Source organism: Artibeus jamaicensis, unplaced genomic scaffold (assembly GCF_021234435.1).
Source record: "Artibeus jamaicensis isolate MK-2021 breed Jamaican fruit bat unplaced genomic scaffold, CSHL_Jam_final contig_311, whole genome shotgun sequence".
Taxonomy (NCBI): domain Eukaryota; kingdom Metazoa; phylum Chordata; class Mammalia; order Chiroptera; family Phyllostomidae; genus Artibeus; species Artibeus jamaicensis.
This window is the reverse complement of record NW_026521717.1, coordinates 13,687,720-13,704,982: the sequence shown is the minus strand read 5'-3', so window position 1 is coordinate 13,704,982 and position 17,263 is coordinate 13,687,720. Positions and strand designations below refer to the sequence as shown.

The following is a 17,263-nucleotide window of genomic DNA, read 5'->3' as shown; positions in this document are numbered from 1 at the left end:
CACAGAAATTAATTTCTGTATTTTAACTTAATTTGGGGTTTTCTCTCATTAGCAGCCAGACCTAATACAGAATTACTCATAGATCTATAAATTCATATTACAAGTAGTCTTCCATTTCAGCTTGGCCTACTTCTCAGATCTGATTACTTTGTAATTGTTTTCTTCCATTACACTGATGAAAAACTTGTACTAGGAGTGAAATAAGTTAAAGCTCTGCCATTGTCTTCTTGCTTACCTGCCCTTGATTGAATCTGTTCAGTTTGTGATTTCTTAAATTCTCCATTTTTTTTGTAAAGTTGTTGTGGATGAAACTTAGGTAATTATTTATAAATCACCCACCTAAATATTGTAAATGAAAATACACTAATATTCTGAAAGTAGATGAACAATTAGTGGAGCACTATTTTCCACCACTTGTAACACTCACTGTCTTCCCTCTTGAACTCCACATTTGATCGAGACCCAGTGAGGATGTCAGTCTCAATCCATACATTGCCTATTAATAAAGTTTAATTTATTTCATTTTTTAAGATTAGAAACATGTAAATACAAGTTCTAATATTTTCCCGTACTCCAGTGGCTTATTTTATATTCATCCTGGGGTGTATATTAAGCCTGTTCTCAAGATCCCTGTTCCAGGAAATGTATCGGAAATGGTCAAGTTTTTAGGTTAGGATAATGTGACTGTTGGAATAATTCAGGCTGTTAACGATGATGTCCTAAATCGAGTTGAGGTTTGAGAAAGAAGCTGGATTTTAAATGCTAAGGAGGTAGGATATATAGGATGTAAGTGTGAATTGTACAAGAAAAGTTAAGGAAGAGGCATCAAGAAATAACTGAAATAATTGAAGTTCCCAGTGTGGGTCCCTGAGGCTGAGTGGGTGATGATGATGCCATTCATTGAAATGGGGAATGTGGGAGAAAGAACATGCTGTTTAAATCATTTTGAGTTTTAGTATCTTGTGAATATCCAAGATACAGTGAGTAGTAGTTGGAAAGAGATGGACTCTATTCACATCTCCACTCAGCTGATAGTTAGTATTGAAAATACATTATCCCTTGTATAGTCTTATGAGCTTGTGTTTTCATCTATCTGATGCCTGCCTTATAGGATCATTTTGATAAATAAATACTATGAAGTATTAGAACATGGTAAGCATCTATAAATTTTCATTTTCTTTAAAAATAATCAGTAATATAGATTTGTTTGTATTATGAAACATAACTGAGTTTATGAACAGGTTCTTCCTAGTAGGACATCTGCACAGCTTCTGCCATTATGGAGCTTATTCTGTGAATTCTGTAACTGTCCTTTATATTGCTGAGTGACTCAGCTATGAAGATGATTTTTGGAAATACACTAGAGGTAAAAGCCCAACTAGTTTCCTCTCTGATCAGAAGATCACTTTGGTATCTGTGGCTATCCCAGATATGTTGTGCCCTTGTAACCAAAACTTTTGGTATATGGTACATTGGAAATGATGTAGGTTTGGAGTTTCATAGATCTGTATTTGAATTCTAGCTCAGCCATTAATTAGCTGTGTGATCTTGGACACATTATGTAACTTTGGGAGGCTCATTTACATGGTCTATTACAAAAATGTAAACAAAGAACGAAAATTCCTACCTACCTTCAAGTGTTATTGTTGAATACTGGAAGTAACTTTTTAAATATCTAACATAAAGCCTTGAACATTTTAAGTGTTTGTTTCACTTCTGTGTCACCAAATCATCAGCTGGTATGACCTGTAAAAGAGGACTTTTTTTCCAGGAAGTCAGACTTGTACTTTCCTGTCACCATAATCTTTTAAAAGGCTGTGGTCAGATTCCTCTGTGTTTGGGGAGCATGTGTCATCTTATAAGCTTCTAAAGCCATATGCAAAATTTTGTAAGTTTGTAGATTTTATAGGGGTCCAAGTTTCTTGATTCAGTTCTTATTTTACAGATGTGAAAATTATGGTCATTGAAGGTTAGTAAGTCAGAAAAACTAAAGTCTTTAGAGGCTAGTATGTGGTAGAATCTAGGTCTACTTACTCACATTCTAGTCTTCTTTCTGCTGTAAGTCAGGGAAGTTGATTATGTTTAAAAAACACTGTGAAATGGGAAATGAAAAAAGTTAATGTACAGTTTGTTTTGCCAATAAGGTTTTCATCAACTTGGAAAATATTTTTTTTTGTCTCTTCACAGTTAACTCATTCATTCAACCAACAAATATTTCTTAAGGACTTACTATGAGACAGGCACTATCTAAGGATAGTGCCTGCTATGAGATATAATAGTAAACAGAAAAATTTCTGCCCTTGTATCATATTATGGATACTGTTTTTTTTTCTTCTGTTCTTTCTTTTTCTTTTCTTTTTTCTGTTATTTTTTTCTGGGAATATAGCAGTAATACTGTTGCTGAAATGAATAATTTTCTTTTTCTGAAATGTAATCATTGATGCTTGAAGATAGAATTTTAGTACTATAAATAGGCTCTAGTAATTAATGTGAGATTTAGAAGAAATAGAGTGGACTATTAAGTGTGCCTAAATGAATTTTGCAGTAACTGGATTTTTGGTTTTGCTCTACTTAATGCACATTAATTCAGAACTTGTATTCTGTTATGAATTTAATAGTCTTTTGGAGTGACCAGCAACTTTGATGTTTGCACTAGGATTTTATTGGTATGAAAGAGAGATAGAAGGAGGTTCAGTAGTACACATATAACTAATTTATTTGAAATGTATCTTAAAGAAATGTTCTAGTTTTTTCAAATGCCTTTTTAAAACTAATCACAGATGATTAGCGAAAATGCAGAGTATCATTCCTTCTTCTTGCGTGTCACCTACATAAACAGTTTTGTACAATGAGAAATACTAATTTGTACCCTCCTACGAAGGTGTGTCTGTGGTTCCCTGTCTTTGGACAGGTAAGAATTGGAAGCAAAGAAATGTGGACGTGGAGAAGTCTAGGGCCAGCTTGTTTCCCGAAGACTCAAGGTCAACCATCCCACATAGGGGAAAAAAAGAAATACTAATTTGTTTAACATTCCATGTTAATATACTATTGTGTCCAGCTTCATTGCATATAACGTAAACCTAGTCCATCAGCTCATGTGTCTGTAGAGTGTTTTTTATTCATTAAAGGCATGTTTTAATTTAATGTAAATAAAAAGCAATTTCTGCCCTGATGAATCTTAAATTCTACAGACAGGAGTACTAAAGGAGGTGAGGGAGTGAGCCTTGTGTTGATCTTCTACTAGAAGGAGTGAGAAATAATTTAGGACTTTAGACCGTGTAAGGCTTTTATTCTTAGTAATATGGGAAGTCTTCTGTATATTTTTTTAAGATTTAAAAAAAATTCATCTTTAGAGGAGAAGGGAAGGAGAGAGGGAGAGAAATATCAATGTATGGTTGCCTCTCGTGGGTCCCCTGCTGAGAACTGGCCTGCAACTCAGGCATGTGCCCTGACTGGGAATTGAACTACGACCCTTTGAATTGAATAGGCCCTCAATCCACTGAGCTACACCAGCCAGGGCCTTTTATATATTTTGAGGGTGGAGCTTACAAATTTGCCAGCAAATCAGATGTTATATGTGAGAGAGTAGTCAAGAATGACTCCAGGGTTTTGGCCGGGGCAACTTGAAGAGTGGATTTGCTGTTTACTGATAAAGGGAAAGCTGAGGGGCAGGTTGAGGTAAGGTGAAATTAGGAGTTGAGTTTTGGACAATTTACATTTTAGACAGCTAAGTTTGAAGTACTTGTTAGACAACCAGTTAAAGTTGAGTAGGCTGACTATGAGGCTGGTGTTGAGGGGAAAGATAAAATCTGGGCATATTAATTTTGGTGTTATCCCATGTAGAAGTATACTGAGATATCAAGGGAATGGATATAGATAGAAAAAAAGAGTTCCAAGCAAAATCCTGAAAGACACCAACGTTTAGAATGAGAGAAAGATGGAAAAGAAGCAACCATAGAGATTTGAGAAAAACCAAGTTATTGTGGTATTCTGGAAATCAAATAAAGTATTTTAAGAAAGAGGGAGGGGTTATCTTGGTCAGCTGCTGCTAATTGAAGTAAAATGAAGATTGAGAATTGGTTACTGGATTTAGCAGTGTGGGATCATTGAGGACCTTAACAAAAAGCCTGGTAAGAGTAGGCTTAGAAGAGAAGAGAAGCAGAATTAGGCACTGTAAGTTCCAGAAATGGAAGCACAGTTCAAAATTTTTGTTTTGTTTTTTAAGATAGAAGAAATAACAAGTTTGTAGCTAGTAGAAATGATGGTGTGTGGAGGATTTCCAGAGCAGTATCTTTTGAGTCGGCTAGAGGGAATGGGATCTACTATGTGAGTGAAACATTGCTCTTACTAGATCTTGATCAGTTTCGTCTATAGCAATGGCTGGCAAACCACAGTTCCAGATCCCAGTTCAGCCTACTGCCTGTTTTTGGAACACTATCACTCACATTTCTTTAGATATTGACTGTGGCTGCTTTCAAACTACAGTAACAGAGTTGCCTAGGCAACTGCTCGACTTTGAGAGAAGCCTAAAATATTAACTCTCTCTTTACAGAGGGAGTTTGCAAACTATTGATTTACAGTAACTAAAAGAGGAAATGGGGTGACATATGAGTAGGAGACGGGGGAAGAAGTAAAAGGCAAATCTAGGGAACTGAACATTTCGAAAAGGTATTCAAATACAATTTTTGTTTGAGTTACATAAAGAAAACTGAACCTGAGATTTAGAGCAAAATGAGTTATAGCCAAGGTGCTTTTTCCGAAGGTAGATTCTTGAAGGGGTCCTAGTCTCCAAAGCTGTAAGCTACCCACATAGTCAGCCCTTGATATGTTACATATTACCCCAATTTTAGCAGCTTAAAACAACAAACATTTATTGTTACAGTTTCTGTGGATCAAGAATTGCAAGCAGCTTAGCTATATGGTGTCAACTCAGTCTCATGAAGCTGCAGTCATCTGATTGCACCTGACTACCATCATCTGAGACTTGGGCTAGGAGTATTGGCTTCCTATCTTACATGTTTGCCGGCAGGAGCCCTCGATTTCTTGCCCCATGGGCTTACTCAGATTGTTTCCCTTGTAGAGACTGAGAGTGAGAGTGCCCAGCATAGAAGCCTCAGCCTTTTGTAACCTAGCCCTGAAAGTAACATGCCTCTACTTCTGCTGTTACTAATATATTGATCACACAGATCAAAGCTGCTACAGTACAGGAAGAGACTACATAAGGGTGTGGATACCAGAAAGATGGGGCTTTTGGAGAACCATCTTGGAGGCTGGCCACTACAGGCCTGCTACAAAATTCTCTATACTACCTTGTATACTTTCAGTTTTGCCATGTGACCAATATTTTCATAATTGGCCCACAGCAGCCATTTGTGACAGTCTAATTTTATTAAAGCCCAACCACAACCACTGTTTTAAGTATTTTTTCCCTAGTTATACAATTAATATTCATGGTAGAAAACTGGAATACCTATAAGCAAAAAGCCCTAGAAATTAAACATTCTTATGTTCCTCTTTAGATTACTTACTCTTATTGAAATTTTGTTTAGCTATCTAATGTTTTTCCTGTTTGTACTAATGCACATCTATTTGAGAAGTTCATACATAAATACTGTTTGTGAGTTGTTTTCACATATTTTGTGTGCATTTTTCACTGTCATTCACTACTTGATGTATGTTATTTATTTTTTTTAAGATTTTATTTATTTCTTTTTAGAAAGGGGGTAATGGAGGGAGAAAAAGAGGGAAGGAAACATCAATGTGTGGTTGCCTCTCCTGCACCCCCAACAGGGGACCCGGCCTGCAGCCCAGGCTTATGCCCTGACTAGGAATTGAACCAGTTGGTCAGAGGCCGCCTGGCACTCAATCCTCTGAGCCAAACTAGCCAGAGGATGCGTTTTTAAATAATTGCTTTATAATTCCATTGTATGGTCATCTATAGTTTAATCTGTTTTTTAGCACAAATAATGTTACCGGAAATAGTTTTGCCATTAATTCTCTATGTACAACCATAATTGTGTTAGCCTTTAAAAAATATTATTTCTTACTAATAACTCACAAGTTCAGCAAGAGCAGTAACTGGTAAATACAAGATTTGTAACATTTATATTTGTTTTCAACTAAGACTGTTGTGGGGGTGCTTCTTTGTTGAGTGTTCATAGACTTTATTAGGTTCTCAAAGGAGACTGGGATATTCATGTCCTCAGTTAATTTGCAAATATAGTTCAGCTACTTATAAACATATCTTACATAAATGTACTGTGTTGTATAGAAGGACATAGCACATCCAATGTACTTGAAACTCTTAAGCTTCAAAATACACATATAAGAAGCAAAAAAAAGTTTTACAGAGATTTGCCACTCACTCTATAGTGATTTTAGTAAATGACCTTATCAGAAGATCAAGCTTCTAGTCAAATGTTATATAATATTGACATAGTTGTATTAATTTACTGAGGAAATTGTGTGAAGTATTAAATATTAGCTTAACTTAGCAAAATTATCTGACAATTCTATTTAATTTTTTCAGGAGCTTTTTAAAAACATTAGTCTAATAAAAGCAAACTTAGCTTTTGAGACCAGTGTTCAGTTTGTCCATAATGCATGATACATTGTAATTCCGGGTAATAAAACACAGCACTATCAGATGTGGGAGCGGTCTGTTTTATTTGCCAGCTCTACTTTCCCTGCCCATCTCCTCAATCAACAATTCCTAACAGGGATTCTTGTTCTTCCTGGGGGAATGTCGAAGAATTCTACCCAGACTGATTGCCTGTTTCCAAAGTTATTTTCTAGAGATGAAATTTTTTTCCAAATGCATATGTCTATACCAGTTATTTGCTAGGTACTATGCTACATGCTGGGTTACAGAACTGAAAAAAGTTCTTTGCTGTTGAACAGCTCCCAGTAATTAACATAGTGAGAAACACTAATAGATGTTTTACTGGATTGCCCTAGAACCACCAAGGAGTTGGCCACTCAGACCTGGAAAGCAGTTAGAAGGCTGGAAATGCTACACAGAAGAGGTTCTGTTTAAATAGTTTTCTTTACCTTTATGTACACATACATTCACATCACCAAAAGTTAATTGAAAATGCTTTGATCGAATTGTGTGGATCAAGAACTTCTTTCACTATGGATTTAAAATGATATTAAGTATGCATTAAATTTGTAATCTTAAAAATAACTATAATATATATTTATAGAGTAAGAATAAATTTAAATTTAATCAGCTCAGTCTGTTTGAGTTTTTTGATGGGAGCTTACAGATAGGTCATTCCATTTTTTATTATAATAAGTAATCAGAAAGATTCTGCCAGTGAGCCAAAATCTGTCTCTTTCTCTTTTTCTCCAGTTATTTTAATTTTAAATTCTAAAAATTTTCTCCCAGTCTGTGGCATGCCAGTCCCTACAAGGGCCATTGATCTTTCTTGGTACTGTTGTTCAACTGTCTACAAATCCATGTTACTTGTTACCATTTAAGCCAATCTTCCTTATATTGTCCACAGATATTTCATTATTAGAAATTCAAAAATGCATTGGGATCAAGGTATATAATGTTTCAGGGGAGAAGAACAAAAAAGGAAATGAGAGGGAGATGGTATTAAGGAATTCAAATTTTAACCTAAGCTCAATACATAGTCTTTGAAGAATTTTAAATAAGCCATGTCAAAGTAATTTTACTTCTTATGGTGATAGGTTGCATTAACATAAATGACAGGCAACATTAATAATGTTCCTTTGGTATTTTAGTATATAGTTTTGGGGAGCATCAAGGTCAAAACCCCTATTCTGATATCTTAAATTTGTTCCCATGCTTTGTGCATTATATTTGCATCTTGTCAACTGAAATGTAGCTAGCAACTCAAAGTTCAGAACTACCTGAATTTTCTTTATTTTATTTCTTGGGTTTATGAGAATGACAACTCTATTTAGGCCTAGAAATTTAGTTTCCTGGAATTAAATACAGGCCTTATCTATTCATGCTTTCTGTTTCTTAATATGAAATTTTGTAAAATAGCATATAAGAGCTTTACTCTTTTATCTTTCTTCTCTTCAAACCTTTAAAGTCAGGGTTCACTAATTTGAGATCAGATGACTCTCAGTGAGGCCACTACTGATCCTTGAGGACAGGAAGAACCCAAAAAGGAAAAAAGGTGACTTATGAGAAAGCCAACTAACTCTCTGGCAACCATGCTTTGTTATTAAATAGAGTCTATTGTAACAAGTCTCTTTGTCGTCATAAAGTGCCTGTCACTATGAAACCAAGACTGTGTTTTTTAATTCCTGGCATAACATAACAGTACTAGATCTCATTTGAGGCCAGTCCCTCAGAAGGTTAGTTAAACTCAGTCCTCCAGTATGATGTATTGGTGAATGTGGAATCCTATTAAGTGGTACCAGTTATTCAGTAAAACAGACATGCTCAGCCCATCCCTTGAACTTAACCCCAGATTTAGGAGTAGAGTGAAAGAATGACATGACAGTAAGGGATATTGGCTTCAAAAGTTATTTGCAAGTACACAGTGGTGTCACATCGAATCCAAGTAGACTGTCACAGGTGCACAGAATCTGCTGGACATACCATCTTGGGTCAGTTCCAGTTTTAACTCTACCACAACTTTCTGTGGAATCTCTTTCAAGTGACTTAACTCTTCTCAACCCCAGGGGCTTACTTACTCATACAAAAAATGCAACAATTGTATTGTTTTAAGACTACCTTCTGTGGTTCTTTAGTTGCATCATATTTATTTGACTTAAAAAATTCCTTGCTGTGAAACTTCTAGTTAAAAATAAAAGTAGCTTGTTAAAATCATATTACATATAAAATTGGAAGGAATAGACTAATATACTTAAGGCTTGTATTCGATGAGGTCCCCAGGAAAATCACACATTCCATAGGACCTGGACCTTACAAATACCAATATTATCTCTTTGATCATGAAATTGTCCTCTATATTAGTAAAAGTCTATATAAGCCTCAAATGATAATGAGATGCTATAACTTTGCTTCTGACCACTAGTTGAACTTAAGTGCACATGTTTAATGTTTTAATTTTAAATGTTGGAAAAGGTTGGAAGTTTATCTGTGCATGGGCCTGCTGTCCAGCCTATGATTCTTGACCATTCTTGATGAGCCATGACCGTACCGAATAAGCAAGCCCCTGGAAAGGTAGAGAGCACTTTCTGGGGCCCCTGGAAAGGGAGAGAGTGAGCGCTTTTTTGCTCACTCTCTCCCACTCCCTGTCACCCCCACCTCCTTCTTCCTTACATGACTTAAAGTAATAGGACATACATTCTAGTCCATATTCTTGCTGTTAGTCATGTTGGAAATAACTGAGGAGGGGTGTCGCTTCCTTGACCCCATAGAAACTTGCTGTATGTGGGATTGTTTCAAATTAATGTTCTCCAGTGTTTCCTCCTGCTGTAGTCAATCCATCTATGACCCCAATGGTCTTTATCTCCTATATAACAATATTTTAATCTGTGGCATCCTCTCTGACTCAGCTCCTCACTTTTACCAACTTCCTGTCTATCCCTGTCACCTCCCTGTACAAAGTACATGATATTTTTGCCTAGTGTTATCAAACTTCGATCAGCAGGTATAAAGAGTTTAATGCCTGGTACAAAGTAGTACATTCAGTAAATGTTAGTTGTTTTTAATCCTTGGCCACTTTCTATTCGATGAACCATATGAAATTGCTGTTTTTACATATTTAAAAAAAACTCATGTTGTCAACTTCATATGGTTCAATTTTATGGATATAGAATGATGGTTCTTAACAAGGATGCACATTAGAATTATGTAGGCAGCTTTTTACAAAGTATATGTATACACTCCTCATCCTAGCCTGGTGAATCAGGATCTTCATGAATGGGTCCTGTGTAAATACATTTTATAAAGGCTCCCCAGATGATTCTAATTCACACTCCTGCTTAGAAACATCTTTGAGGAAAGTGTCCCTTCCAGTTTCTTACAATGTAAAAGTTCTTTTCCAGAAATATGTTCTTGATACAGTCATTAGGCAGTTCATGAACTGAAACTTCAGTTTTATGACTCCACAAATTACTATCACTTTTAACTTTAAAACATGTTCAAATCTCAAATTAAGATTTATCGATACTTCATTTGGGGCAGGAAAATCTAGAGTACTACAAGATATTTTCATGATTTTAAGATAATTTTAAAGTCATTTTTCTTCTAGTTTGTAACTTATCTCTCATATAACTAAAATTTAGGATTTTGTACTTTTCAAATACACTTTTGCTCTTTCATGAAAAAGGGATAGTAGTAAGCAGACCGCAGTTCAGGATTAATTTAACATTAACTGCATTTAACAATGCAGATAATGTACATGTTTGTAATTTTAATATAGGCAAGAAAAAATGGAGGGAGTTTCTTTTAACAGTAGCTGTCTCCCTTCACTGATGGTAATTTGTGTGTTGTGCTCTTATCATTAACTAGTTTTGAAATGTGGGTAAGTGGGTTGTAGAAAGCTCCTAATTATGCACAAAATTTTTCTCTTAGTTTCATGGCAACTGTAGACAAGAATATTAAAACCAAGGAAAGAGCCCTGGCTGGTGTGGCTCAGTGGGTTAACTGCCAGCCTGTGAACCAAAGGATCCCTGGGTTGGATTCCTAGTCAGGGCACACGCCTGGGATGTAGGCCAAGTCCCCAGTAGGGAGCACACAAGAGGCAACCACACATTGATGCTTCTCTCCCCCTCTTTCTTTCTCCATTCCCCTCCCTCTAAAAATAAATAAATAAATAAAATCTTTTTTTTAACCCAAAAAAGAGAATTCTGAAATTTTTTCTATCTCCCACTATTATGTTTACTCTAATTTGAATTTCCTCTTTTTTTAGCTTTTATATCTAATTTGCATTACTTAAAAAGGAAGGTATAATATACTTCTTTAAAATACAGAGAATGTTAGTGTACAAAAATGACTCAAATTTGTGAAGCATTTCATTAGCAATGCATGGATGCACTAACAGTGGGCGGCCTTAGGTGTTTAACTCAGAAAAATATTTTATCAGGAAGGAATATGGAATTTTATCTGTCAACTGACAGTCATTGATGCCAATTCAGTGCTAACAGGAATCCCCAATTTGGAATGCAATGAAGAAGGAAACTTTCAGTGTAAAATGGCTCAATTGTGATACAGCATAGCCTTGCAAACAACAGGGGTGTGGACAGCACAGTAGTGAGGCAGCCTAGGGGCTAGGCAGCTCAGCTCTGCTTTGGTCTGCTCTAGCAGACAACTTTGGTGTTTCAGCTCCAGCCAGGGAAACAGTCTTAAATTTTTTATTGAAAGGGAAAGTTCACTCCCAAAGCCAGTCAGGGGCAGACTTAAATGGACAGAAGTCCTTGTTCCTGGTCCCTGATTGGTCCATCCTTATGCAAATGAGAACTCCAAATCCTTGAAGTTTGGTTGGTCCAAAGGCATTGTTATGATTGGTCAGAATGGAGCTGCTCTAATTGGTAGTAAAGGTGTTTATCATGGGGGAAATACAAATGTGCTTCTCCAGTTAGAGAGGAAGGCCCCAGGCCTCTTGGTTGAAACAGCATTCCAGAAACTCCTCTATAAAGACTGGCACAGATGGCAGAAACATAGTGTAGGAAGATAGTGTGGGCTTCTCTGAAGTACAGGAAGAAGCCCCTGTGTACAAATGGCTGCTAGGCTCTTTTTTTTTTTAACCTAGTTAAGCCACCAGGTAGGTATCTTCCTTCTCAGAGTCCACATGTCAGATGCCTTCTTTTGTGTTGATTACATGGCTTTTGTCATCGGGGCTATATATGTGATTATATTATTGCATTCTTAAGCTATTATTTTCTGGGATAAAACAGGTAACTGTAATGGATTAATTCTGTTGCTAAGATAAAATTCAGTTTATGTTTTATGAAATTACCATGTGAATATATGCAATAGTAATATTGCCTTTTGCTGGGTATGATTATTGCTCCTTTGGTACCACTGACTTTTATTGCCCAAATTAAATGATTGGGGTAGCTCTTCTGTGCTACCTATGAGAATGGCCTTTTTATGTTTAAAAGAAATTGCCTCAGCGGAGGGACTGAGCAAAAAGGAAAAAGGACTCATGGACATGGTCAACAGGGTGGTGATTGCTGAGAGGAGGAGGGTATAAGAGGACTAAATGGTAATGGGAAAAAATACAATAAAGATTAAATTTAAAAAAAATAAAAGAAATTGCCTCTAAAACTGTGTGTCCCTAAGCTTTATAGAAAGGTCATTCTTATCAGTTTTTTCCATAATGGTAGTAAAGTTTAGATAGTGAATGCTTAGGATCTGGATTTTTTTGAAATCTTGGCTCCAGACCAACAATGTGATTTGGAGCATTTAAAAAAAAAAAAAAAAACTCTGTATGGCTCAATTTTATCATCTCTAAAATATGGATAGTAGTTATACATGTAAAGTTGTGAAATAATCAAGTAGTTGAAAAAGTGTGTGACAGAGCAGACACTCAATAAAGGAAAGCATTATTTTTCTCCAGTATTACTGTCCTGTTTCCAGGTATTATTTTCTTAGTCTCCTTTTCCTTTTTTCCTGCTTTTCTTGGAATTTTTCTTGCAGCTTCCTGAACCATTTGATTGGTTGAATGTCTTGTGTAAGATAGTACTGTAAAATATAGAAATTCAAAATAATAACACTGAGCGATAGGGACACTGGGTGACTTTTCCCCCTCTTTACTCTCCAAATTAGTCATATATATGATGAATACATGTTACTTCTATAATCATGAAAAGTTACTGAGGGAAGGAAGGAAGGGCTTAAGTCCCATGCCTGTACGAATCGTATGCAGGGGGAAGGGTGAGAATAGTGATCAAAGATAATGATAAGATTAGGAGTTCTCAGTGGCATTCAAGATAGCCCTTGGAAATGAACCTGCGGTAAACAAATTTGCAGTTAATTTAATTGATAATATTCAAGTTGTATAATTATAGATATTCTTATGTTATCAGAGGAAGTTTTTAATTTAAAAAGTGATGTTTCTACCCTGGCCAGGTTGCTTAGTTGGTTGGAGCATCATTCTATATACCAAAAAAGTTGCAGGTTCAATCCCTGGTCAGGGCATGGACCTAGGTTGTGGACTCGATCCCCAGTCAGGCACATATGGGAAGCCACTGATAAATGTTTTTCTCTCACATCAGTGTTTCTCTCTCTCCCTTCCTCTCTCTAAAATCAATAAACATATCCTTGGGTGAGTACTAAAAAAATTCTTTTGCATGCTGTTTCTTATGTATTTTGTTATGTCATACTTACAATAAGCATCTTTTTATAATGCATACCAAGTCAGGAAACTGATTTATTCTTAAAACTGGTACTGAACAATTGTATTCTTTAAAACTCAGGCTAATTTTAATTAAACATCTTTATTTGAGATTCACATAGTTTCTAAATTTGAAATATTTGGGGATTCCAAATCAGTTAAACTTAGGATTTTAACTCTTTTATAGTGAAAGCCAATAGTCTGAATTCATGCATCAAACTCATCTGTGTATCCAACTCCCTGTGAAATGACAGAAGGAAGAAATTTACAGACAGAAATTTGTAAATCCATAACAGCAATGAGAATGAGAACAGATGGAGTGACCATCAGCAAAAGCAGAGACTTTGTTACAGACTCCAGAAGACTAAACAGATGGCTTTGATGGATGAACCAGGGAGGGGGAAGCCTCTGCCCAGCATACCCAAGAGGGAAGGCAGCAAGTGGAATCTCTTCTTCTCTCTCAAGTCCTGAAGCTCAAGTCATTACAAACAGAGAGCAGAATAAATGATAATTAAACTAGGATATATTAAGAGCTAGCTGGATAGCCTACCCACACACCCAACCCATACAAAGATTGCTGTGGGGGCGACTTCTTTGCGAGTTCCCCCGTGTGCCACAGACGAAAATGAATATGGCCAAGACATGAATTGGTCTGTTTGGGGAGGTGAAGTGGGCTGTGGCCAGTTTCTCAGGGGAGACAAAGGCCAGCAGCAGCCAGTTTCTCCGAGGACAAAAAGGCCGAGAGCCCCCTGCTCCAGGGCTTTTATTGGGTTGTAATACACAGGAATACAGGGCAGCAAGGATCAAACAGTAGATAACATTTCAAAGATATCTGAGGGCTTCAGAGTCTGAGTCAGTGTCTGTCAGGAAGAGAGTTGCAGAAACTTTGGGAGACATACTCATTTCTTCTAGGACCCTTATCATATGAATGAAAACACTCTTAGCAGAGCAGATTTCACAGATTTATCAGTAAGTCTTTGTGATGCCAGATTTTTCCCCAGGACATGCTCTAGCAAGTCAAGGAGCTTCATCTCTCCCCATCAGGTATTCAGGCTTAAGGGGATTAGAGCCAAGAAGCACTTCTCCCAGACAACATGGGGACTCAGGCTTTGACAAAGCGGGGTGAGGGGTGGCGAGAGTCCATTGCTCTTTGTTTCAGCCCCATCCCCCCCCAGTCCTTCCATGAAGGCCTCCCAGGTGATCGAGTCTGGCTTTGGTTGCCCCTGCTGTGAGAGGGTCTTACCTGTCAGTGACTTCTGACCAAACTTTGGGGGCAGGGAGAGGAAACTGAGGCAGTGTTTGCTACCAGAGACAGGCTTTGTCTCCTGTGGCTGTCACTCCAAAGGTCATCCCTCACCCTTAGCCACAAGGGGTAGAGATACAATTCCTAAAAACCAGGCAGAGTGGTCTACAACAGATTGCAGCATTGGTTCTCATGTTAATTTTGGAAGTCTGCTTTAAAAAAACTCTCCTTAAGCTCTCAACCTGAGGATTAGGAGTTATAATGAAAGAGAGGGTATCTCCTCATTTTGGTAATTGGAGAAAAATGTAACCTGTCAACCTATACCTTGCCCATGAACCCTGAAGTGAACGTGTCTCTCTTTTTCTTTTTTTTACTGTGTTTCTTAACATGACAGTGAACATAGTCTGTTGCATCTCCTGATCTGGTATAGGAAGCAGATCTACCCAACAACAGAGGAAACCTGCTAGAAGTGGACTGGGAAAGTGTGCGGGGGGCTCTGCCTTCAGAGCTCCCCTTGACCACCATAGATAAGAATGATTCTAAGACATGATCTGCTTGGGAAGGAAAGGCTGACCAGTCTCTCAGAGGTAAAAGGTGTTTTAGCCTCTCTCTTAATGGGCTTTTATTGAGTTTGGCTTGCAAGATGCATACTAAAGAAAGGAGATATGGTTTACAGGTAACATTTCTGGAATCATGCGGTCTTTTGAGTCAGGGTCTGGTAGACAGGGTGATGCAAGTCGGCTGTAAAACCTTGGGAAAAAAACTTATTTTGTGTTTGGACCTTTAACATTTAAATTGAGGACATTCTTAGCAAAGCAGGTTTCACAGGACTTTATTCTTTCTTAGGCCTGATCGCCCCTGTCCGTGAACTGCTAGTTCCAGCATAGGGCTGCACCTCCCCCCTTCAGCATTGTTTTAGGCCTGAATCAGAAGGGGAGAGCTAGGCAACCAGGAGATTAGGAGACTTTTTTACAGATAGAATGAGGACTCAGGCTATAATAAAGCCAGGGGGTGAGGGTTTTTTGTCCCTTTTCCACAATCCCCTAAGTCCTTCCCTCGTGGCCCCTTTGGTACTGTGCCTGTCCTTAGGTTGTTCCTTTCTTGAGGAATCTTACCCATCATTGACTACCCAGCCATCCTCCAGGAGCCAAGCAGGGTGAAGTAAAGGGGGCAGAGGCTGCACCGTTGCCAAGAGGATAAGTTTTGTCTTCTTAGTGGCTTATGGTCCCAAGATCCCCTAGCCATGGGGCCTTTTCACATGCCAGCAGGGTTACAGCTTCTGAAACCAGGCAGGACAGTTCCCAACAGGAAAGCAAGAGGAAAGAAAGCCTAGCCAATAGTGACCTGAAATTATACAACATACTATTGCCAAATTAGTGTTGTAAATGTTTTGAATTAACAATTCACAAAATAAATAAATACATGGAAAAAAGTTTACCCTCTTCATGTAATCAAATAAAAAATTGTATTTTTAAAAAAGACTACCCATTGCTAATTGGAGTATGGTGAGCAATTGTATGGTACTTTTAAAAAGCAGTTGGACAGGGACTTCCGCCAAGATGGAGGCATAGGTGGATGTGCCATGCCTTCTCACACAACCAAGATTAGAGAAAGCTAAATATTAGCAACAGAAAACACAGCCAGAACACGGAAAATTGAACTTTTTGGAAGTCCGTTAACAACAAATTCTTCAGCCTGACCGGTAAGGGGTGAAACCAGCGGCTGGCGGAGCAGGGTTGCACAGGAGGACTCGGTCAGACGGACTCAGGCCTGCGGAATCCAGGCGCAGGGTCGGACCTAGTGAGCGACCGAGCGAGCGACCAGGTGAGCGACCGCAGGGGAGACAGCAGGGCTGCGTGTTAACTGAGGTCGCGCATTTGTGCGCAGGTGGACAGGCGAGGGAGTGGGCGGTTGGACCGAGCCGGCAGGTCCCCACGGCAAGCAGCAGTGGAGGGCGCTGCCATTTCCCTGCTCTGACCCCACCTCCACATACAGCATCATAACCCAGCGACTCTGAGTGGCCTGGCCCAGGTGAACCACCTAAGGCGCTGCTCCTCCGCACCCAGCTGTGAGAAGAGGCAGAGGGGGCCGCCATTTCCCCGCTCTGACCATGCACCCACATACAGCATCACAACCCAGGGACCTGGGAATCCAAGGCGCCGCTTCTCACACTTAAAGGGCCCGAACAGACCAAGAATGGCGCAGGAGGATCTCAGAGCCCCAGAGCCCATAGATCTAAGCGATGAAGAAATAGCAAAACTCACAGACGCACAGTTTAAAACATTGGTGATCAGGATCCTCACAGAACTGGTTGATTATACCGACAAATTAGACAAATATATGAAGGCGAAACTAATGGAAATGAATGGAATTGCACAGGACACCAATAGCAATGAAAAGGAAACTGGGACTCAAATCAATGGAGTGGACCAGAAGAAAGCAAATAATGGCCAAACAGAAAAGAGTCAAGAAGCAAGAATTCAAAGAAATGAGGAGAGTCTTAGGAACCTCCAGGACATCTTTAAACGCTCCAACATCCGAATTATAGGGGTACCAGAAGGGGGAAAGGCACAGCCACCAGTGGAAAACTTATTTGAACAAATAATAAAGGAGACCTTCCCCAATTTGGCAAAGGAAATAGACTTCCAGGAAATCCAGGAAGCTCAGAGAGTCCCAAAGAAGTTGGACCCAAGAAGGAACACACCAAGGCACATCATAATTACATTAG

The 17,263-nt window shown here is 38.3% G+C and overlaps 1 protein-coding gene and 1 non-coding gene across 2 annotated transcripts in view; both read left to right on the top strand.

Annotated features, from left to right (window-relative positions):
* Nucleotides 1-17,263, top strand: part of RALA (RAS like proto-oncogene A) — a 106,221-nt gene that overhangs the window by 41,872 nt on the left and 47,086 nt on the right. The window lies entirely within an intron of this gene.
* LOC119055904 (small nucleolar RNA SNORA38) lies at nt 2,869-2,999 on the top strand. Its single transcript, XR_005083776.1, has one exon. It is a non-coding gene; the product is annotated as a small nucleolar RNA SNORA38 (small nucleolar RNA).